This window comes from Rhinoraja longicauda, chromosome 31 (genome assembly GCF_053455715.1).
Source record: "Rhinoraja longicauda isolate Sanriku21f chromosome 31, sRhiLon1.1, whole genome shotgun sequence".
In the NCBI taxonomy this organism is placed as follows: Eukaryota; Metazoa; Chordata; class Chondrichthyes; order Rajiformes; family Arhynchobatidae; genus Rhinoraja; species Rhinoraja longicauda.
In genome coordinates this window covers 13,291,521-13,315,301 of record NC_135983.1, presented here as the reverse complement: position 1 = coordinate 13,315,301, position 23,781 = coordinate 13,291,521, and positions in this window count along the sequence as shown.

The following is a 23,781-nucleotide window of genomic DNA, read 5'->3' as shown; positions in this document are numbered from 1 at the left end:
TTTCATCTGGAGAAATATTTCAGTGCAGATCCATGCAGGAGTTTTCTAAAACATCACAGGTCTCCAATGAGGAGTGTAGAGGCAAGCATTCTGAATTATATTTTAGAAAACTCCTGCATGGATCTGCCGACAAATGCCCATGTCTTTGGGATATGGGCGCAAACGAGTCACAGGAAGAACATACAAAAGCCTCCAAGTCAACACTCAAGGTCAGGATTGAACCAAGGGTCTCTGGAGCTGTGAGGCAGGAACACTACAGCTGTGCCACTATGCTGCCCACTCGTGCCACTATGTATTTTCGGAAACCTTCTGATTCTCTTTCATTTTCCTTCTTCTGTGAAACTTGTGGTGAAACCATAGCCAGTTTGAATATGCCCTGATTAGCAAGTGATCTGAGAGGCAGCAGAATGGTGATAAACTCGAGGTCAGGAACCTCTCACCTTCAGCCCAACCCCTCCATGCTGACCAAGATGCTCCATCTAAACTAGTCCAATGTGCCCACTTTTGGCTCATATGCCTTCAAACCTTTCCTATCCGTGTACCCGTCGAAAAGTCTTCTCAATGTTGTTATTGTACTGAAGAGATGTCCCAACCTGAAACGTTTGCCTGTCCATGTTCTCCAGAGATGCTGCCTGACCCATTGAGTTACGCCAGCAATTTGTAGAGTCTTTTGTAAACCTTATTACTACATTTTACTAATCCACTGCAAAATCTCCTGAAGGTATGCCTACTGTGAAGAGGTTCTCCTCTTCTCTCTGATGGGAGTTCTGCAAGACTCTCTCTCTCACTGCTTTCTCTGTGATTCCTGCTGCTTTCCTATTCCACAAAGTCCGAAGAAGGGTTCCGACCGGAAACGTCACCTGTCCATGTTCTCCAGGAATGCTGCCTGACCTGTTACTCCAGCACCGTGTCTTTTTTTTTGTAAGCCAGCATCTGCAGTTTCTTGATTCTTGATTCTACTTGCCTGAACTACTTCCACTGGCAGTTCATTCCATGCATCTACCACCCTCTGTGAGAAAAAAATTGCTTCTTAAGTTCCTTTTTTTTTCCTCTCTCACCTTACACCTGTTTTCGCCAGTTCTTCATTCTCCTATACCACTCTTTCTATGCACCTCATGATTTTATACACCACTAAAAGATCACTCCTTATCCTCCTGTGCTCCAAAGAATAAACTCTACCTTGCCCAATTTCTCCCTATAGCTCGTTCCCTCCAGTCCTGGCAACATCCATGTAATGCTTCCCTATGCTCTTTCCAACTTGATGGCATCTTTCCAACCGCATGGTGACCAAAACTGAAAACACCACTTCAACCGTGGCCTCATTAGAATCGAACATAGGAAAATGCCACTTGATTCCGGGCACCCGGGAACCTAGCAATGGTATAACAGTGAATAAGTGAACAGTGACTCGACCCGAAACATCACCCATTCATTCTCTCCTGAGATGCTGCCTGACCTGCTGAGTTATAGACAATAGACAATAGACAATAGGTGCAGGAGTAGGCCATTCAGCCCTTCGAGCCAGCACCACCATTCAATGCGATCATGGCTGATCACTCTCAATCAGTACCCCGTTCCTGCCTTCTCCCCATACCCCCTCACTCCGCTATCCTTAAGAGCTCTATCCAGCTCTCTCTTGAAAGCATCCAATGAACTGGCCTCTACTGCCTTCTGAGGCAGAGAATTCCACACCTTCACCACTCTCTGACTGAAAAAGTTCTTCCTCATCTCCGTTCTAAATGGCCTACCCCTTATTCTTAAACTGTGGCCCCTTGTTCTGGACTCCCCCAACATTGGGAACATGTTTCCTGCCTCTAATGTGTCCAATCCCCTAATTATCTTATATGTTTCAATAAAATCCCCCCTCATCCTTCTAAGGTTACTCCAGCATTTTGTGAATAAATACCTTCGATTTGTACCAGCATCTGCAGTTATTTTCTTATAACAGTGAATAACTCTGGTTCACCTTTATTTGAATAACAGAGCATAATCAAATCATTGGGCTGTGCGTGATTGAGTCTTGTAGCATCTGCCGCTTGCCGAGTTTGCCATTGCTTCTTTTGGAGGTTCAATTCTTGGGCTGTCGAGTTGTACGAAAGTGTAATCTGACAACACAACAGCAAGAGGTATCAAGAGTCTGGGAACGGAGTGAAGAGGCCATTTTCCGAACCTATCTACTGAAGGTTTGTGAAATTATCGGCGCAAAGACTCAATTAGAATCCATGAGTTCAATGCCCAATTGCCAAAACTGGATATAAAAAAGAAATAAAGAGGAAAGAAGATGAGACCATGAGCGTAAAGTTAAGGGCATAATTGAAAAGTCAATTAAAACATTTTAAAAAATCTCCAACACCAATGAAAAGTTGAAGGACTGAGGCTCTCCATTTAGTTTTCAAAGAGGTTTCATTATCAGCAATTCACACTTAAGAGCCTCAGAGATCTTTTCCTCTCAGTGGCGTTATATGTGTTGTATCATTCTGTCTCTGAGATTCAGTCCATTGGGGTCAATGGGTAAATGCTGCAGAAATGTCAAGTGAGGAATATGTGTGAATATCCAAACATTGCTGCCATGTTGCGACTGACCTCACAATGGTGGGCAGAAGTATTTTTGGACTGAAGGGTGCCTGGGAAAGTCTCACTAATTGCTGATTCTAGTAGCTACCCTGCTGTGAACAAATTAGGTATCCTGCCTCAGCATGTTAGATGTTCACACCAGCTGCAAGAGATAAATGCCATTTAGCAAATCTCTCTGATTAATATTTTCCATCGTCTCCCAGGGCTAGCTAGTGTCAAGGATAATGACAGCTGAACTTACTTTGAAAATCAATGATAAATGTGCTTGGTTCTTTGTTGTATGTTTATTTTGGCTTTTCGACTTTCTATCTGCTTGAACTTTTAGTTCATATTGTTAGATGGGGGACTTCTTTATAAGCTGGATTTAGTAACCACTTGCCATTGATATACATGAAAGCATCCTTTTACGAATGGGAGCACAAGAGACTGCAGATGATGCTGGAATCCTGAGCAAAAAAACAAACTGATGGAGGAACTCAATGGGTCAGGCAGCATCCGTGGAGCAAAATGGACAGATGATGTTTTGGATCAGGAGTGAATCTGTGGAATTCTTTGCCACAGAAGGCCGTGGAGGCCAAGTCAATGGATATTTTTAAGGCAAAGATAGATAAATTCTTGATTAGTACGGGTGTCAAGGTTTATGGGGAGAAGGCAGGCAGGACAATGGGGTTAGGAGGGAGAGACAGATCAGCCATGATTGAATGGCGGAGTAGACTTGGCCTAATTCTGCTCCTAACATTAATAACCTTATGACCTTGACCCAAAACGTTGTCCGTCTATTTGCCTTCACAGATGCTGCCTGACCTTTTGAGTTCCTCCAGCGGCTTATGTTTCAAACGGGTCAAGTTTTCACCTTATTGGACAGTTGTTCTGCCAAAAGCCAAGATGGGGTCAAAAAATGGTAAACATCTTGCACTGTCCTGAGGCTGCTAAAGCTGCTGATTAATATTCTGGGTCAGATTTCAGCATCTTGTGTTGAGTTGTGTATAGTTAAAAGCAGAGCCCTGGAGAACATTGGCTTTCTTGTGTGCATCCTTTCCAATGTATTTCTCAATGAAGAGCCACTGATGTGGTTATTTACTTCCTCCCTTGCCCCACCACACACCACACATCTTTGATGTTCCAGTGAACCTATTCATTTCTGCTCAAGAAGTTTGTTTCCTAAACTTCAGCAGCAGGATGCACTTCTTCATTGTTTTGTTGTTTTCAATAAACATGTTTCAAATGTTACCAGGAATTTATGGGACAGGGAAGGGAGTGGGAAAGAGGGAGCTGATGGGTGGAGTGGGTGGGGGAGAATTGCAGAAGTTACTGTTACTGACAAATATTTGTTTTTTTCTATTACTGGAACAGAGAAACTTAATAAGGTTTCACAATCTGATAAACTATTCTTCAAGGAAGAGATTTTAATATCTGATTACACTTAAGGCTTTGCTTTTTAAATCAAAGTGGATTTGCACAGGTTTGATAAGCAAGGTCAAATTCTGCAAGTGTTGAGGTGAGTGTGGGGATTGGGTGAGTGGGAGTGTGGGGATGGGTGATGGGAACATGGATGGTACCATGGTCTGCTTCAAGCTGAGATGAAGATGAGGGTGACCATTTGTTGAATCCAACACCATCGGTGTTGTTTGTCTAGGAACTTTAGCCAATGTAGTTTGACGAGGAACTTTTAGCCAATGTGCTTCCCAGTTGCAGTAAGCAACTTAAAACTTTAAGCTGAGGGGGGAAATATTTAATAGGAACCTGAGGAGTAACGTTTTCACACAAATGGTGGTGGGTGTATGCAACGGGCTGCCGGAGAAGATAGTTGAGGCAGGGACTATCGCAATTTAGATTTAGATTTAGATTTAGATTCTACAGCGCGGCAACAGGCCCTTTCGGCCCACCAAGTCTGCACCGCCCAGCGATCCCCGCACATTAACACTGTCCTACACACACCAGGGACAATTTTTACATTTACCCAGTCAATTAACCTACAAACCTGCACGTCTTTGGAGTGTGGGAGGAAACCGAAGATCTCGGAGAAAACCCACGCAGGTCACGGGGAGAACGTACAAACTCCATACAGACGGCGCCCGTAGTCAGGATCGAACCTGAGTCTCCGGCGCTGCATTCGCTGTGAGGCAGCAACTCTACCGCTGTGCCACCGTGCCGCCTGTTTAAGAAACATTTAGATAGGTACATAGATAGGACTGGTTTAGAGGGATAAGGGCCGAACGCATGCAGGTGGACTATAGATGGGACATGTTGGTCAGTGTGAAGGGCCTGCTTCCACACTGTATGACTCTATGTGTCTCTATGAGTATGACTCTAAGCCAGGAGATATTCATGACAGCTGTGGTGGGGATGGCTCTACCCACATGGACATGGTGTGAGGTGTAGCTGGGAATACAAAGCTGGGTGAGGGGTCCATTCTGTCTCCTTGTGGCCCGAGTGGAATTAAGCCCCCACACCAAGCCTCTGTTGCGAGGACCTGGCAGATCCACATCCCACCCCAGCACCGTGCAGCAGAATGAATGAGTTGGCAGTGCTGCCCTCTGGTTTGACATTGAACTCATGTCCTTTTAGTTTCGAGATTTAGTTTAGTGTCTTTAGTTTAGTTTCGAGATACAGCGCGAAAACAGGCCCTTCGGCCCACTGAATCCGCGCCGACCGGCAATCCCCGCACATTAACACGATCCTACACACACTAAGGGCAATTTACAATTATGCCAAGCAAATTAACCTACAAACCTGTCCGTCTTTGGAGTGTAGGAGGAAACCGGAGCAGCCAGAGAAATGCCACGCAGGTCACGGAGAGAAGGTACAATCTCCGTACAGATAGTCACCCATAGTCAGGATCGAACCTGGTTCTCTGGAAGGCAGCAACACCACCGCTGAGCCACTGGGCCGCCCTGTTTATTTAATATCAAAAATCCTACAAGGCACTTGTTTGAGAAGGAGAGTTGGGTCCTACTTATTTCTTATGCAGATATACTGACATAAGATGATTTGGTTATTATTACACAGCAGTTCTTGAGGATACACTGTGTGCAAATTGACTGCTTCATTTCCTAGATCACAACAGCGACTAGTTTAGTTTATCATTGTCACGTGTACCGAGGTACAGCGAAAAGCTTTTCTGTTGCATGCTATCCAGTCAGCAGAAAGACTATACATGATTACAACTGAGCCGTTCACAGTGTACAGATACAGGATGAAGGGAATAACGTTTAGTGCAAGATAAATCCAGTAAAGTCTGATTAAAGATAGTCCGGGGGTCTCCAATGAGGTAGATGGTAGTTCAGGACCACTTTTTGTTTTGTTGATAGGATGGTTCAGATGCCTGATAACAGCTGGGAAGAAACTGTCCCTGAATCTGGAGGTGTGCGCTTTTGCACCTCTATACCTCTTGCCTGATAGGAGAAGTCAGAAGATCGAGTGACCATGGTGAAACTCATCCTTGACAATGCTGGTGGCCTTGCCGAGGTAGCGTGAAGTGTAGATGGAGTCAATGGAAGGGAGGTAGGTTTGTGTGATGGTCTGGGCTGCATCCACAATTCCCTGCAAATTCTTGCGGTCTTGGATCGAGCTGTTCCCAAACCATGCTGTGATGCATCCCCACTACAACTTGAAGAAGGATCTCTATCTGAAACGTCACTTACCCATGTCTTCCAGAGATGCTGTCTGACCTGCTGAGTTCCTCCAGCACTTTGTATTTAGTCAAGATTCCAGCATCTGCAGTTCCTTGTGCCTCTGAAAGTACATCCTTGTTTGTAAAGTACTTTGGAACATCTTGAAAGGGAAGTGAAAGACATTGTATGAATACAAGCCATCCTTTTGTTCTCTTGAGTTCAGATCACAAGGGGGTATGAAATTTATTAAACATGAGATGTTTTACAGTTGGCTTTTGGGGGAGAGTAATTTCAAAATAGAATTAAATTGATTCAAGAAGGAAGCACAATGAAGAAAATGGAGAAAGATGAGGACAAAGGATTCACAAATAACAAAGCTAAATATTGTGCCAGAGGAATAAATGTATAAACACCTTCTCATTAGGGAAGGTAGACACAAAATGCTGGAGTAACTCAGCGGGTCAAGCAACATCTCGGGAGAGAAGGAATGGGTGACGTTTTGGGTTGAGACCCTTCTTCAGAAGGATCTCGACCCGAAATGTCACCCATTCCTTCTCTCCCGAGATGCTGCCTGACCCGTTGAGTTACTCCAGCATTTTGTGTCTACCTTCGATTTTAACCAGCATCTGCAATTTTTTTCCTACTCTTTCTCATTAGGGAACCTGTTCAGTAACAATATATGTTGTAAATTACAGTACAATGTCCGTGCAATTAAATGGCATTAACATTACGGTAGCGCAGCGGTAGAGTTGCTGCTTTACAGCGAATGCAGCGCCGGAGACTCAGGTTCGATCCTGACTACGGGTGCTGCACTGTAAGGAGTTTGTACGTTCTCCCCGTGACCTGCGTGGATTTTCTCCGAGATCTTCGGTTTCCTCCCACACTCCAAAGACGTACAGGTATGTAGGTTAATTGGCTGGGTAAATGTAAAAATTGTCCCTAGTGGGTGTAGGATAGCGTTAGTGTACGGGGATCGCTGGGCGGCACGGACTTGGTGGGCCGAAAAGGCCTGTTTCCGGCTGTATATATATGATATGATATGATATGATATTACGGACAATAGTACTAGTGTAATTGCTGGCTTTGATCTGTTTTTTTTGTATATCTTTCACTAATTTGTTCTACGTATCTTTTCATATCTCTCGGTTCTCTCTCCTCTGACTCTTGGTCTGAAGAAGGGTCTCGACCCGAATCGTCATCTATTTCTTTTCTCCAGAGATGCTGCCTGACCCGCTGAGTTACTCCAGCTTTTTGCGTGTATCTTCTGGTGTAGTACAAGTTCCAGGTGGACAGGATCATGTTTTCATTTCTAGGCTTCTCTGTGGCTACATCCGTAACTGGCTCTGCATGATACAAAGCACAAAATAATAACTCAAGCTTCTGAATGTTAAATGCTAAGTGTTACCAGCATATTCTGTTTTCAGTTTAAACAACAAATCTTTGAGTGTGCCTGGAAGAAGATTCCTCGGCCATAAACATTTCGATTAGACGGCACATCAAGGCAAGGCCACTGTCAGGAAAGTAGAAATTAAATAGTTAACATTGAGCCATCCCCACTTTGACCTATTGTTTATTCTAACAGTGGGTCACTGATCTTTGAATTAGGTTGCTATGTGTAACAGTTTATAATCTATTTCCAGATGACAGACTGAAATCTCAAGTGGAATTCCTGTTTAACTTCCATCTCATAGAAATAGAGGTTGTTTAATATTCAATCATTTATTTTTGCAGCTATTTATTTTTGCACATTAAGTTCTAGAGTTGCAGGGGTTCCTCAGAGCAGAATCTAAGGCCCAACTATCTTCAGCTGCCTAATCCATGATCTTGCTGCCATCGGCACGGTAGCGCTACTGCCTTACAGCGGCAGAGATCCTGACTACGAGTGCTTGTCAGTACGGAGTCTGTATGTTCTCCCTGTGACCTGCCTGGGTTTTCTCCGAGATCTTCGGTTTCCTCCCACATTCCAAAAATGTACAGGTTTGCAGGTTAATTGGCTGGGTATAAATGTAAATTGTCCCTAGTGTGTTGTAAGGTAGTGTTAGTGTGCGGGGATTGCTGGTCGGTGCGGACTCGGTGGGTCGTGGGGCCTGTATCTCGAGACTAAATAATGTCATCAGTGGGGATGTTCACTGATCGCACAATGGTCAGTTCCCTAGTTCCATTCACAGTTCCTCAGTTGTCAGTGTGTTCCTGGGTCAGGCCAAAGTGGGCATTCACAGATCTGGGCACCAGACTGTTTGTGGTCCATCTGAACCAAATTTCAAGAGTCAAAGAGTCAAGAGTTTTTAATTGTCAAATGATCCGGCAATGGAACAATGAAATTCCTACCTCCTGGAGCTACAGACGCACATTAATAGAAACATAGAAACATAGAAAATAGGTGCAGGAGTAGGCTCTTCAAGCCAGCACCGCCATTCAATATGATCATGGCTGATCATCCAAAATTAGTACCCCGTTCCTGTTTTTTTCCCCATATCCCTTGATTCCCTTAGCCCTAAGAGTTAAGTCTAACTCTCTCTATGCAATAAACACATGTAAATATACATGAATCAATAATACAGTAAATTAATAACCAGTTAAACTCGATAACCAGACCATAATAGTGCAAAGACAAAGCCTGCAGTGCACTTTTTGAAGGAGATTACAAAAAGTGGTGGACATTGGCCTGTCTATCATGAGTACTGTCCTTCCCACCATTGACGGAATCTATAGGTGACGCTGCCTGAAAAAGGCAGCCAATATTTTCAAGGATCCACACCACCCTGGCCACGCTTTCATTTCACTCCTATCATCGGCAAGAAGTTAAAGGAGTCTAAAAACCCAGGTTCAGCAACAGTTTATTCCCAACAATCATCAGGCTCTTGAACACTACAAATACCAATTAAAATATAAATATGAACTGTGTTAGTGCACTAGGGACTGCGAGGTCTTGCTTTGCACTAATATTGTTTATTTATTTATTTATTTATTTATTTATTTATTTTTTTAATTTATTTTTGTTAGAAGTAAGTACAATAGTGTGGTACTTGAGTACCTAATACATAAATACATATTTCCATTCTTGTACAACTTCATACTTTTGATTTAATAATAAAAGAACAGTGAGAGAAGAAAGAAATAAGAAATAAAGAGTGTCGGAATAGATAGTCAAGCGAGTAGAAACAGAAAGCAAAAGAAATAAAGGATAGAGATGAAAAGTTAAAAGATTGAAAGAAAAGAAGACAGTAAAGAAAAGAAAGATTAGGGGAGATCTACCTATCTCGTATTTTTGCCCATCCGTCACCCGGTTCTAAACCGTTTAATTTCTAAGGTTATGTTATGTTGCACCATATGCTTGCAAAAAATTGATAAAAGGAGACCAAGTCTTTAAGAATTGGTCTACTTTGCCTAATAGGAGGAATCTCATTTCTTCAAAATGTAACGTTTCAGACATGCTTGAAATCCACATTTTGAATGTTGGCGTAGGTGCGTTTTTCCAAAATTTGAGTATTAGTTTTTTTGCTGTTATTAGACCGTAATTAAGAAAAGCTTCTTGGAATATAGTTAGTTTACTTCCCTCTTCCATTGATCCAAAGATAATCAATTCTGTACTGGGGTTCAATTTTGTGTTAAATAGTTTTGTAAAAATTCCAAAAATTTCATTCCAAAATTTATACAGTTTTGTACAATAGACAAAGGAATGTGCTATAGTGGCTTTTTGAGTTAGACATTTGTCGCAGATGGGGGAAACATTTGAAAATATTTTATTCAGTCTAGTTTTCGAATAATATAATCTATGTAAAATTTTAAATTGAACTAGGTTGTGTCTTACATTCATTGAACATTTATTTACATATAATAAATTTTTATCCCATCTATCGTTCGGAATTTTTATCAATAACTCTTGTTCCCAGTCCCTTCTAATTGCCTCTGTCGTTGGTGTTTCTATATTTAGAATTATATTATATAAGTAAGATATTAAATTGCTTGATTCTGCCTTTCTATTCATTCCTTCCTCCAATAAGTCTAGGGTTGAGGTTTGATATCCTTGTATATATTTTTTCAAATAATCTTGAATTTGAAGGTATTTGAAATATTGATTACTTTTCAAATTATATTTTAGTTGTAATTGTTGGAATGGTAAAAAAATTCCCATTTCATACATATCTCCCATCGTTTTGATTCCTATTCTTTCCCAATGGATAAACGTTGTATCAATAATAGATGGTTTGAATGAAGGATTATTAGCTATTGGAGAAAGAAACGATAATTTTCTTAATTTTAAAGTTAGTTTTATTTGTTTCCAAATTCGTATTATACTATGAATAATTGGATTCTTCTTATATATTATATTGTTCAGTTTTATCGGGGAAAGAAGGATCGCTCCTATATTGTAAGGGGAACAATCCTCTTTCTCCATTCTTATCCAATCTACCTGTTGGGCAGAACTGTCCAACCAGTAGATTATATTTTTAATATTCACTGCCCAATAATAATACAATAAGTTAGGGAGTGTCAGTCCCCCTGATTCTTTAGATTTACACAAGTGTTTTTTTTAAATTCTGTGTGATTTATAATCCCATATAAAATTTATAATATCAGAATCCAATTTTTTAAAGAATTTTTTAGGTAAGTATATTGGTATTGATTGAAATAGGTACAATATTTGTGGTAAGAAGATCATTTTTATCGCGTTTATTCTGCCTATTAGAGACATTGGCAGTGTTTTCCAAAATTTAATCAACCCATTTAATTTAGTTAATAAAGGCATATAATTTGCGTTAAGTAATGATTTATAGTTCCTAGTAATTTGGATGCCCAAATACTTAAATTTTTCTGTTGTAATTCTAAAAGGAAATTTCAGCAAATGTGTCGACTCTTGAGGTTTTATCGTCATAATTTCGCTTTTGTTCCAGTTTATTCTATATCCTGAAAAAGAACCAAATTCCTCTATTAAATTTAGTATATTTGGTATGCTAATTTGCGAATTTGTAATATATAATAATATGTCGTCTGCATATAATGAAATTTTATTATTTGAGTGTTTGGTATTATATCCATAAATATTCGGATGACTTCTTATACTTTCAGCTAAAGGCTCTATCACTAGTGCAAATAGCAGGGGCGATAACATGCACCCCTGCCTATTGCCCCTTGCTAATTGGAATTTCGGGGATAATATATTATTAGTCAGTATTCTAGCCGTCGGCTTATCATATAATAATTTTACCCATGAGATAAAATTATCTCCCGTGTTAAATTTTTCCAATACTTTAAATAAATATTGCCATTCTACTTGATCGAAAGCTTTTTCTGCATCCAATGAAATAATTGCTAGTTCTTCTTCAGTATTATGTGAGTACATTATATTAAACAGCCGTCTCAAATTGTTAAATGAGTATCTCTTTGGTATAAACCCTGTTTGGTCCGGATTTATTAATTTACTAATATATTTACTCAATCTTCTCGCTAGGGTCTTTGCTAATATTTTTTGGTCTGTATTTAGGAGTGCAATAGCTCTATATGAGCCTGGGTCTTCTAGATCTTTATCCTTTTTTGGTATAAGTATAATAGTTGACTCAGTTAGTGTTTCTGGTAGTTTATTTTCTTTAAAAGCGGATATATATAAATCTTGCAACCGTGGAGAAATTATCTCGTAGAATCTTTTATAGAATTCATTACTAAAGCCATCTGGTCCTGGCGTTTTGCCATTTTTCAACGAACTTATTGTTTCTTCTATTTCCTGTAGTGTAATCTGAGCTCCTAATCCCTCTTGTTCCACCATATTTAATTTTGGAAGATTACAATTGTCTAAGAAATTTGTAATTTGAGTATTATTTGCAGAGGTTTTCGATGTGTATAAGTTTTGATAAAATTGAGCAAATCTTTTATTAATATCTTTAGGTAATGTTAGTAATTCCCCTTTGTCTGATTTAATTTTAGTAATTGTATTTTCTGTTTCCCGTTTTTTCAGTTGGCGTGCTAGGAGTTTATGTGGTTTATCACCAAATTCAAAATTTTCTTGTTTTGTAATTTGAAATAATCTTATTATTCTGGCCGATAAAATTTTATTTAATTTATATTTTAGTATTGTTATCTTATTATGTTTATCTATAGTTGGCTCTTTGGCATTTTCTAAATCTAGTTGTCTAATTTCTTGTTCTAACTGCGATTGTTCAGTATTATTCTTTTTATTTTGGAAAGCTTGATATGAGATTATAGTTCCTCTAATAAATGCCTTAAAGGTTTCCCATAATAAGGAGGGTGAAATATCTGGTGTATCATTTGTCTCAAAGAAGAATATCATCTGCTCTTTTAAATATGTACAACCTTGTGTGTTGTTTAAAATTTGGGGGTTAAACCTCCAAAACAAATTTTTATCAGGCATTCCTTCTAATTTTAAAGAAAAAGTTAACGGGGAATGATCAGAAATAATACTATTATGATATTTAGAATTATATGTATATGGAATTAGTTTTGTATCCACTAAGAAATAATCTATACGTGAATATGTTTTATGTACTGTTGAATAAAATGAATATTCCCTACCTACTGGGTTAGCGATCCTCCATACATCTGTTATATTAGTATTTTTCATATATGTATTTAGGAGTTCACTAGTTTTAGATTTTATGTTAGTCCTTTTTTGTTTTGCTGATTTATCCAAATATGGATCTAAAACACAATTCAAATCTCCCCCTATTATCACATTTTGATGGTTAAGTTCTGAAATTATATCCAAAATTTTACTAAAGAATTGGGGGTTGTCAAAATTAGGAGCGTAAATATTTATCAAAGTAAGCGAAGTAGAATAAATTTCTCCCGTAACTATGACATACCTCCCCTCTTTATCTGCTATTGTATTCTTTAATTTAAATGGTATACCTTTACGAATGATTATAGCCGTGCCTCTAGATTTAGAAGTAAATGAAGAGTAGTATGTTTGCCCAATCCAATTTGCCTTCAGTCTTATCTGTGTTTGATATTTCAGATGCGTCTCTTGTAAAAAAATAATGTCACTGTTTAAGGCTTTTAATTGGGCAAAGATCTTACCCCTTTTAATTGGTTCATTAGCACCCCTTATATTCCAACTACAAAATGTGATTCCTCCAGTTTTCTTTTGTTTATCGTCTTGTATTATGAATCATGTTAATACCTTTACTTCATATGGTGCAACCAAAAACCTTATAACTCCAGATGAAGGATGGTCATCCCCAACTGTTACGTTTTGTTGGCATCTCCCCTTCAGAATAAACCTTGAAAAAGACCAGAAAGTGTAAAGTCGTGGAAAGATAATTAACAAACAAAAAGTGATATTATAATATCCAAAAATAAAGATATTATAATTAAAAACAGACCACCAACAGGTGGTAGAAAAATTCTTGTTGACTTCCGTAGATGTTTTTATATGTTTCGCTCTGCCCCCTTTACCAATTATTATTAATTGGAAGAGCGAGCGATACAAAGTTCAAAAATATATATATAAAATAAAACGCACTCCAATAGCTAGATTAGAATGTATCTTCAAAGAGGTTTCCAACATTGAGTATATACTTAGATATAACAGTAATTATATTATTTATATATCCATATCTATCAATATACCTAGATTTATTACCATTAAGTCTCAAACTTTTGTATCAGACAACAGCGGGTTCCAAGGGGTTAACCAGATTCAGACCCTTGGATGTCTTCCAAGTATCTGAGTCTCCTCCCCCCCTTTACGCACAATCTAGACTAAGTCTACTATATCCATAAAATATGTTAGCATGTTATTAATACTTATCAATCATATTTAACTCGTTATTCTTATTAGCAAATAATTAACATCATGAAATATACATCATCTATAGTTAAGCTATGCCTTAATATTACAGTTTTATTAATTATATTCTATGTTAGTATGTTAGTATGTAATTATATGTTTCTTAAATCATAATTTTCTATATACAAGTCCACTAATAGTATTCTATATTACACTATATTCTCAATTTATTCTCAATTCTCAATTTATTTTCCCCGCCACAGTTTCTCGTCCTCGTCTATCCTTTATTAAAATGAAACATAAAATCCGACCTTGAATTAACATTCCAAAGATAAAATGTCTAGACAATGCCTCGAGGAAGAATCACCATTTTAACAAAAACAGAAACACAATCCTTTCTTTGTCGTTTCTCCTCGGTGTTATTGTAGGAGACCAACTCATAATGATCAGTAGTCCTCCTTTGTGATACTTTGTGCATATTTAAATGCCTCTTCTGGATCCGTGAATGCACGTTCAACATGGTTATAAGTAATTCGCAATTTTGCAGGATATACTATCCCATATCTTACTCCCTTAACCTCTTTCAGTAGCCTTCTCGTGTTTGTAAACTTGTCCCTCTTTTCCATGACTTCGGCTGGCAAATCACGGAAGAATCTTAATTTGTCTTCTCCAAACATCAAATTCACCCCATATGGAATCTTTTTCATAATTCCTTCCAGGGTTGAAATGTCATAGAATTTCAGAATAATCTGTCTTGGGGGGGAAGTTAAGCTTGCTTGAGCCTTACGTCGGACCCGGTGAACCATATCTATTCTCGGGGCTTCAGACAGATCAAGTACTTGTTTGAGTAAATTGGCAGCAAACTCCTGAAAGTTTTGTCCAGTCTCCTTTCCCTCTTTTACTCCAATTAACCTCAAATTTTGTCTCCTTGATCTTGCTTCCAAGTCCGTACATTTATACTTCATTTTAGCAAGCTCCCTCCCAGTACTTTCTTGTTCCTTTTTTAATCTCTTTATCTCCTTAGCCATCTCAATTATCGTATTGTCCATTCCTTCCATAGACGCCTCAGTAGATTTTAGCATTGCATCCAGTTTTTTATTACAATCCTTATCAACCCGCTTAATCTTCTTGTTTAAATCCTCCTCAACTTCGACCACACGTTTGGTTAAGTCACCAATTTTCCCCATCAGCGTATCATTACCTTGTTTAATTTTTTCAGAGAGGCTTTTGTCCAGCGCGAGATTCTCCTCTCGTATCACTTTAGAGATAACTTCAGTGACTGAAGCTAATACTGACTTTTCCATTTGTTCCCTGTGTTCCTCCATTAAAGGCAATTCTGTAGAAGGATTTCGGAAATCAACTTCTCCTTCTGAACTTCCAGCTGATGTTTGAGGGGATTGAGGAGTCTTTTCACTTTTTTTTTCAAGTAGGTTCTTGTAGCAGAAATTATTTATTTATTGAATGTTATTTTGTTTATTATGTTTTCTATGAGTACTGTGTATACAAACCCGAGTACGGATCACATTTTTTCCGTTTGCGAGATGTATGACATGTAAACACTCTTGACTCCTGACTTCGTAGCCCTGTCCCACCTCTGAGCATCTGTCAGTACCTAGGTGTCCCTGGAGTGGGCGACTGTGGTGTCTTCTGGCTCACTGGAGGCCATCTGAGACTGGTGCTAGACTACATCTCGGTCATTGAGGATCGCATTTTCCTTTAGCTGTTGTTAACAAAAAAATACAAGTAAAACAAGATACAAAATCTGAATCTGATTGACGAGGGCATATATTACAAAATTCTTAAGGGGTTGGACAGGCTAGATGCAGGAAGATTGTTCCCGATGTTGGGGAAGTCCAGAACAAGGGGTCACAGTTTAAGGATAAGGGGGAAGTCTTTTAGGACCGAGATGAGAAAGTTTTTTTTCTCACACAGAGAGTGGTGAATCTGTGGAATTCTCTGCCACAGAAGATAGTTGAGGCCAGTTCATTGGCTATATTTAAGAGGGAATTAGATGTGGCGCTTGTGGCTAAAGGGATCAGGGGGTATGGAGAGAAGGCAGGTACGGGATACTGAGTTGGATGATCAGCCATGATCATATTGAATGGCGGTGCAGGCTCCAAGGGCCTGCACCTATTTTCTATATTTCTATATCAGTCTTTTACCATCAATTAGATTGATCATAACTTTCTTAACCAAATTACTACTTTTCAACTATGCAGTTTGATTTTATATGCAGTGTGTTATAAGGAACGCAAATTGCTGGTACACTGCCTAACATTGTTGCAGGAAAATACAAACAGTAGCTAGAAGTACTGAAAACATTACAAGTTGTGAACACAGTGAACATGACAGTATGTGCAGTGCAGTGAATCATCAGCAAATCCATCCATGTCTTAAAGGTCTAAAACAGAGCTGAACAAAGTTAAATTCTGTCGGCTTTTTGCATAAACCATGCACACCCCCCCACCCCCAACTTTCACTCCTTAACTATTCCCACGGATGTTCTGTCGTGCACTGGAATAATTGAAAGGGAAAACGATACAATTTGGATCAGGAACTGGAATCTTCCTCCGCATCTCCTCATTAATATTGGACAAAGACTTCAGAGGAGTGTAGCTCAATAAATTCAAGCTGTTGTGTTTACAGCATCCTGTACCACTGGCCAATGTTACTCCTGCAGAGCGAATGAGACAGCTGTATGCAAGGACCGATGTACGTTGAAGCAACCTGCAGTTTTTTGGGAAGTCTGTGCTCTCATACAATTTAGAAAACAGATCCGGATTCAGTCCACACCATCACAGGACAAAATCAGGAAGTGTCCAGAATTTCCCACCATTTTTCACGGTTCCAGCTCTGCTCTCACTTTTTTTAATCAAAAAATGTATTCAATTATTTAAAAATAATATTTACAATGCAATAAAACAAAACAGAACCCACCACCAGAATACAATACAAATAAATATACCAAATGAAACTATTATACAACTATATTACAATCCATATCCAGGATGCATCCCGCCCCTCGCGGTGCCCAGCGGTCCTGGAGATCCCCCAGGGTGCCCATGGACAGCGCCTAGTCCCTCTCCAGCACCACCCGGGCATGGACGTAACCCCGGAAAAGGGGCAGGCAGCTGGCTCGGGCAGAGCCCTCTTCCGCCTGGCGCCGCAACTCGCGGATGGCCAGCTTGGCCAGGCCCAGGAGCAACCCAACCAGGGCATCTTCGGCCCTACCTTCTCTGCTACGCACAGGGTGTCCAAAGATGAGGACGGTGGGTGACAAGCGCAGCCAGAAGGCAAGGAGCAGCCCCTTTATATATTGAAACAGGGGCTGCAACCTCACACACTCCATGTACACGTGGTACACAGACCCTTCCGGCCCGCAAAAGTGGCAGGCGGCTGGCGAGTCTGTGAACCGCGAGAGAAACAGGTTGCAGGGGACTCCTCGGTGCGATACCCTCCACCCCAGCTTCGGTCTCACTTTGGTGGAGAAGAGTATCTACCATTACTTACACGACACATGGAAAAGCTGGGATAAGTTCTTCGCGAGTTGGTAAGGTGAGGGTTACATCTGTCTCTGAGCTGGGGGATGAGGCAAGCTCCACTGGGTGAGGCACAGGTAGGAATTTGAGAAAACCTGCTGAGTTTGGAATCTCCATTGTTTTAAGTTAAAGTGCCGAGGCGGCTACTCATTCACGTCGAGTTTATTGTCAGAGAGGTGAGTACATTCAGGCATAGGTACAATACAAATTCTTTCTTGCAGCAGCATTTCAGGCACAGAGACCCACACCACACACAAAAATTTAAATGACACATAAATGTTTGCAGAAATTCTGCAGAGCAGTAAAAAGAAAAAGATTGTGGAAACCCCCCCCCCCCCAGGACATCAGTGCAAAAAAAACAAGTCCATGGTAGTGCAAGTAGTGGTCACAGTGTTCCATTGGATTAGGTTGCATAGGTTGGTTCAAAAATATGATAGTTAGAGGAAAGTGGCTGTTCCTGACTGGTGGTGAGGGACCTCAGGCTTCTGTACCTCCCACCCGGTAGCAGCAGTGAAATGGGAGTAAGGACAGGATGGTGGGGATACTTGGTGATAGAGGCTGCCTTCTTCAGCATTGTTTTAATGACAGTGTAGTTAAAGCCACCCATTGATAGCACCCTGGAGGTGTTGACGCCTTCAGTGAAGCGTAGGCAGTGCCTTGAGTAGATGCTGTCGATGGTGGGGAGAGGTGTGTGTAGGAGCCATTTTGCATTTATTAGTTATTTTTGGAAATTATTATTACCTTGTATCCTGCTGCAGTTTGGACACCATAGAGTTAATGCGATGCTTACGTGGGGGCTGGGCTGAGTTACGGGAGTTTGGGTACGTGCTCGAAGTGTGTGTGTGAGCTGGGAGGGTGCTGACAGAGGTCCAGCCAAAGGCTCCGCCAAAGGATTCATTAGCCAAGATGTAATCAGTTGTCGATCTTATTGACAAGAAGATTAATACAGATTCCGCCAAAGTTATATCTGGCAGTTCGTATCAATCGCATAGACTGTGGTAAGATATGGAATTTTACGCGATGTAACGGCCAGCTTCTCGTCTATCAATTAGCTCCCAAGCTGCCACCTGCATAGACCGGGTGAGCGATAAGCTTATAACTCGAGCTATCAATAACAGAGACCCTCCTCGACATTTGAATAGTTAGTCTTCTTTATTTGAAGGCGCAATAAACATATTGGCATATCTCTTGTCATCGACTGGTTATTGATTTGCTAGGTAAAATTCCATATCTTACCACAGTCTATGCGATTGATACGAACTGCCAGATATAACTTCGGCGGGATCTGTATTAATCTTCTTGTCAATAAGATCTACAACCGATTACATCTTGGCCAATGAATCCTTTGGCGGAGCCTTTGGCTGAACCTCTGTCAGCACCCTCCCGGCTCACACACACTTCTAGCACGTACCCAAACTGCCGTAACTCTAGCCACGCCCAGACCCTACGTAAGCATCGTATTAACTCTATAGTGTCCAAACTACAGCAGGATACAAGGTAATAATAATTTCCAAAAATAACTAATAAATGCAAAATGGCTCCTACAGTGTGCCTGTGATGAACCAGTGAAAGGCATCAGTGATAGCCCTTATATTATGAATGCACTCGTGGTAGCATGAACACGATGCCTGGTAGAAAAGGATAAAACCTGCAGAAATGAGAAAAAAAATCAATTACAGGTCTTTTGCATGTTGAACAATTGTAAATTGGAGGTTGAGGCATTCCACGTTGAAACATTTCTAGACTCATGCTGCATGGCCCTTCAGCCCACGAAGTCCATACAAATTACCAACCACCTATAGAACATAAATACTACATGGATCTCTTTTTATGGTCCCCAGATTCCTATCAACTCCTTCAAGATTCTACCATCCGTCTGCACACTGGATGTACCGTACAGCGTCCTATTAACCAACCAACCCACATATCTTTGGGGATGTGGGAGGAAACTAGAACACCCAGGGAAATCCCCATGGACTGAGTGAAACGGCCCACAGCCCTTACAGAGACGAGGACTGAACCGGGCCCGCTGGAGTGGTGAAGCAGTGGCTCCACTAGCAGGAATGAAAAAAAACCATTTTCCTTTCTCTGAAATTGTCCAAATGTCATTAAAACGAACTCCATGTATTATAAAATCAATGGTGAACTTCAGTAAAAGAAAGGTTTATTTAAATTTTCCTTCTGAACTTAAAATAATAGAAGCTGATAAAGAAAAAGCCTGTAGGTCTCTACTGTGTCATGGGAAATGAAGGAGAGCAGTTTCTCTGATCTCTGTATCAATGGGTGGCTTTAACTACACTGACATCGTTTATAAATGGCACCCTGGAGGTGTTGACGCCTTCAGTGAAGTGGAGGCCAGATGGAAGAGGGAACTAAAAGGGGAAGGGAGTTCTGGGCAGGGGACATGGAGAGCTTGAGAGTGGATGGGAAAATTCTGGTCGCTCCTGGAGAGGCATTTATAGACCAACAGGAATCAATTAAAAACCATTAAACAGCCCGATCTTGACTGGCACACTGCCGTGCCCTTTACAACCCTTTCTATGTTTACTCAGTGTTAGCAATGATAGGTGAAAAGTTTATATTAGTCAGTATTTAAAAATTGTATCTGAACTGCCTGTGTATTCCACTGCCACCAAGGTGTTAGTTCCTGGGATGTTGGCAGTGACCCTGCACATGGAGTTACAGCCATAGAATCATAGAACTGTGCAGCATTGGAACAGGCTGATCGGCCCATCTAGTCCATGCCGACCAAGTTGGCATTCTGGGCGACTCCCATTTGCCCACTCCTCCTCTTTTCCCCAGTTTCCATCCAAGCTCAAACCAAGGATGAAAAAATTATCTGCACATTTAGTTTAATTTGGAGATACACCATGGAAACAGGCCCTTTGGCCCACTGAGTCCATGGTGACCAACAATCACCCATAGACTAGTTCTATCCTGGTGATAATTTACAGAAGCCAATTAACTGCAAACCTGCTCGCCTTTGGAATGTGGGAAGGAACCAGAGCACCTGGAGAAAACCCGTATGGTCACAGGGAGAACGTACAAACTCTGTGTAGGCAGCACCCGTAGTCAGGATCAAACTCGGAACTCTGGTGCTGTAAGGCAACACCGCCACTGTGCCACTCCTAATTATACTATATGTGCATAATAAATGACTTTCACCTTTCATCAATAAAGTTAATTTCATTACAATTATGTTTTCTGAGCGGACGTTTGACTTCATTACGTTGCAACCACAGAACATGGTTGAGGGAGGGGCAGGACTGGCCACTTAATGCTCAGGGTGTAGATGTTTCACACGTGACGGAGAGGGATGCTAAAGAGGAAGGGTGGGGTGAGGATTACACTGCTGTTTAGGGAGGGCATCGCGGCAGTTCTTATATAGAATGTCCTTGAGGGATTATCCAATGAGGCTAGGTATCACAAATTGCTGGAGTAACTCAGCGGGTCAGGCAGCATCTCAGGAGAGAAGGAATGGGTGACGTTTCGGGTCGAGACCCTTCTTCAGACCCGAAACGTCACCCATTCCTTCTCTCCTGAGATGCTGCCTGACCTGCTGAGTTACTCCAGCAATTTGTGATACCTTTGATTTGTACCAGCATCTGCAGTTATTTTCCTACATCCATTGAGGCTATGTGGGTAGAATTTTGATATTTGACGTCAGGCAAAGGTTGACGTTATGCATAAGGCTGATAAATCCCCAGGGCCAGATAAATTCTATCCCAGGATACTATGGGAAGCAAGGGAAGAGATTGCTTGGACCCTGACAGAGATTTTTGCATCTTTGTTAGTTACAGGTGAGGTACCAGAAGCCTGAAGGATAGCTAATATTGTTCCTTTACTTAAGAAGGGCAGCAGGGATAAGCTGGGTAACTAACAGCCCATTTCATCAATGGAAGTAAAATTATTGGAGAGGCAGGAATTCCAAGAGATTAGAATTGTGTATATTTGGAAAGACATGCACAGATCAGGGATAGTTGGAATAGTTTTGTGTAAGGGAAATCATGTCTCACTAATTTGATTGTTTTTAGTGGAGATAACGCAGAGAATTGATGAACACAGGGAGGTAGATGTTGTCTATTGACTTTGCTAAGGCATGGTATACTGGGCCAGAATGTTAAGGCACAGTTTGGCACCCTGGGCTTGTCCCATGTGCCTGCATTTGGCCCATATTCAATGAAACTCCTCCTATCATATATCTGTGCAAATGTCTTTTAAAAGTTGTAATTCTATCCGCTTCATGTGGCATGGATGTGACTTGCTGAAGGGCCCATTTTTGCACTGTACAACTCTGTGATCCGTGACGATATTTTGGGCCCATTTGTGACTGTACTAGATATTTATTGCAAAGATGATAGATCACAATGTGATAGGAGCAGAATTAGGCCATTCGACCAATCAAGTCTACTCCGCCATTCAATCATGGCTGATCTATCTCTCCCTCCTAACCCCATTCTCCTGCCTTCTCCCCGTAACCTCTGACACGTGTACTAATCAATATGAAGTACTTTACAAAGCATTATCATCAGGTTCAGACTATTGCCCAACATCATGCTTTTGAATGACCTAATCCTGCTTCATGAAGAGGAATTTGACATCATTTACTGTGTGACCAAAGAGCATTTGCTTTCCTTCTCATGTATATCTGCATTTGATGTTGTTTTTGGAGAAGATTTATGGGCATATGTTTAAACGGTTTTGAAATATTTTTTACATTGCTGAAGTCCATACATCCCGGCCACATTGTAAAATATTTTTCAACATGGTGTATGGAAGTACAAGGCATCCCTGAGGAAACATTTTGTTTTCTATTCCTGCTGTATCCAGCAGTCCAGTAATTGAATGGAAATCTCCTGTGCAGATGGAAGCAGAGGATCATCGATAGTGACTAAAGGTAGATTGAATGGGTCTTTAAACATGGATTGAACACTGGGACCTTGTTGGCACCAGTGCAACTGTAATGCTGCGGTACCTTAAGCTTTGTTAATGCATGTTTTTAAAAAAACTTAATTTTGCAGTTTTCCCTGTCCTTCATTTTATGTTCCAGTCTGCAAAGGAAGTAGACGAACAGGAAGTAAAATAAATATTTCATGGAATATGATGGAACACAGGGGAACATTTCAAAATATAGATCAAAATTGCTTAACCAGATTTGCTTCAATATATAACACTGAGCTGTACTGGGTTTGTGAAGTACTGCTCACATCTTTGTGGGCAGATTGCACCATAAAGAAATACCTTTACATCTTCTATCACCTGCCTCCTTCAGACAATCACAGCCAAGGTTTCATAAACAAATCGCAGAATATGAAAATGCTCGGAATCAGCTAATAACGCTGGGGAAATGTGAAAATGTTTTTTTCTCACACATAATGAAAACTTCTAAAGGTAGACCCAAAAAGCTGGTGTAACTCAACGGGACAGGCAGCATCTCTGGAGAGAAGGAATGGGTGACATTTCGGGTCGAGACCCTTCTTCGTGCCCTATTCTAATAAAAGTTTTGTCCTGATGCAACTGGGCAGTCATAAAATGTTGTGCTTACGATAGCTTTAACTGCCAATGTTGTCAAAGTGAGGTTAAGAGGAGAATGCACCTTATCTATATCTACAGCCAGTGGCACAAACATTGGATTTTCCAGTTTTGGGGAGTGCACACTCCCTTTGTTTCTTTCCTACACTCACTGATCCACCCGTGAGTTTCCCCTCCCTTTGTTCACCTTTTCTACCCTTGTCGCCCTTCCCCATCTAGCCCCATCTGTCCACCATCCATCCCTTATTAGCTTCCACCTGGCACCCACCAGCTCCTCTCACCTCTTTACACTGACTACCATCCCTCTACAATCTCAGTCCTAATGCAGGTCTTGATCCAGAAGGTTAACCACCCCTTTGCCTCAACAGATGCTGCCTGACCTGCTGAGATCTTCCAGCAGATTATATTATGTCACCTTTAAGAAAGGAATGAGTTCAGTCAGGAAATAGATTGACTACATTTGCAAAAGATAATCTTGAACTTCGACATGGGACAGGGCCAAGCGTGACCAGTTTACCACTCTTGGGGAATTCCCAACCATTATTTGTGCCTCTTGTTTTATTGCAGTCTTTGCAGTTACTTTAAAGTTATTGTGCAAAAAATCTAAGTGCTGGAGCAACTCAGTGGGTCAGGCAGCATCTGTGGAAGGAATGGACAGATGACATTTTGGGTCGGGACACGTCTGCAGACTGATTAGAGTAGGGGAAAGAAAGCTGGAAAAGAGAGACGGGGATGGGTCAATACTTGAAAATGTATTTTCATTTTAATTAGGCTTCTG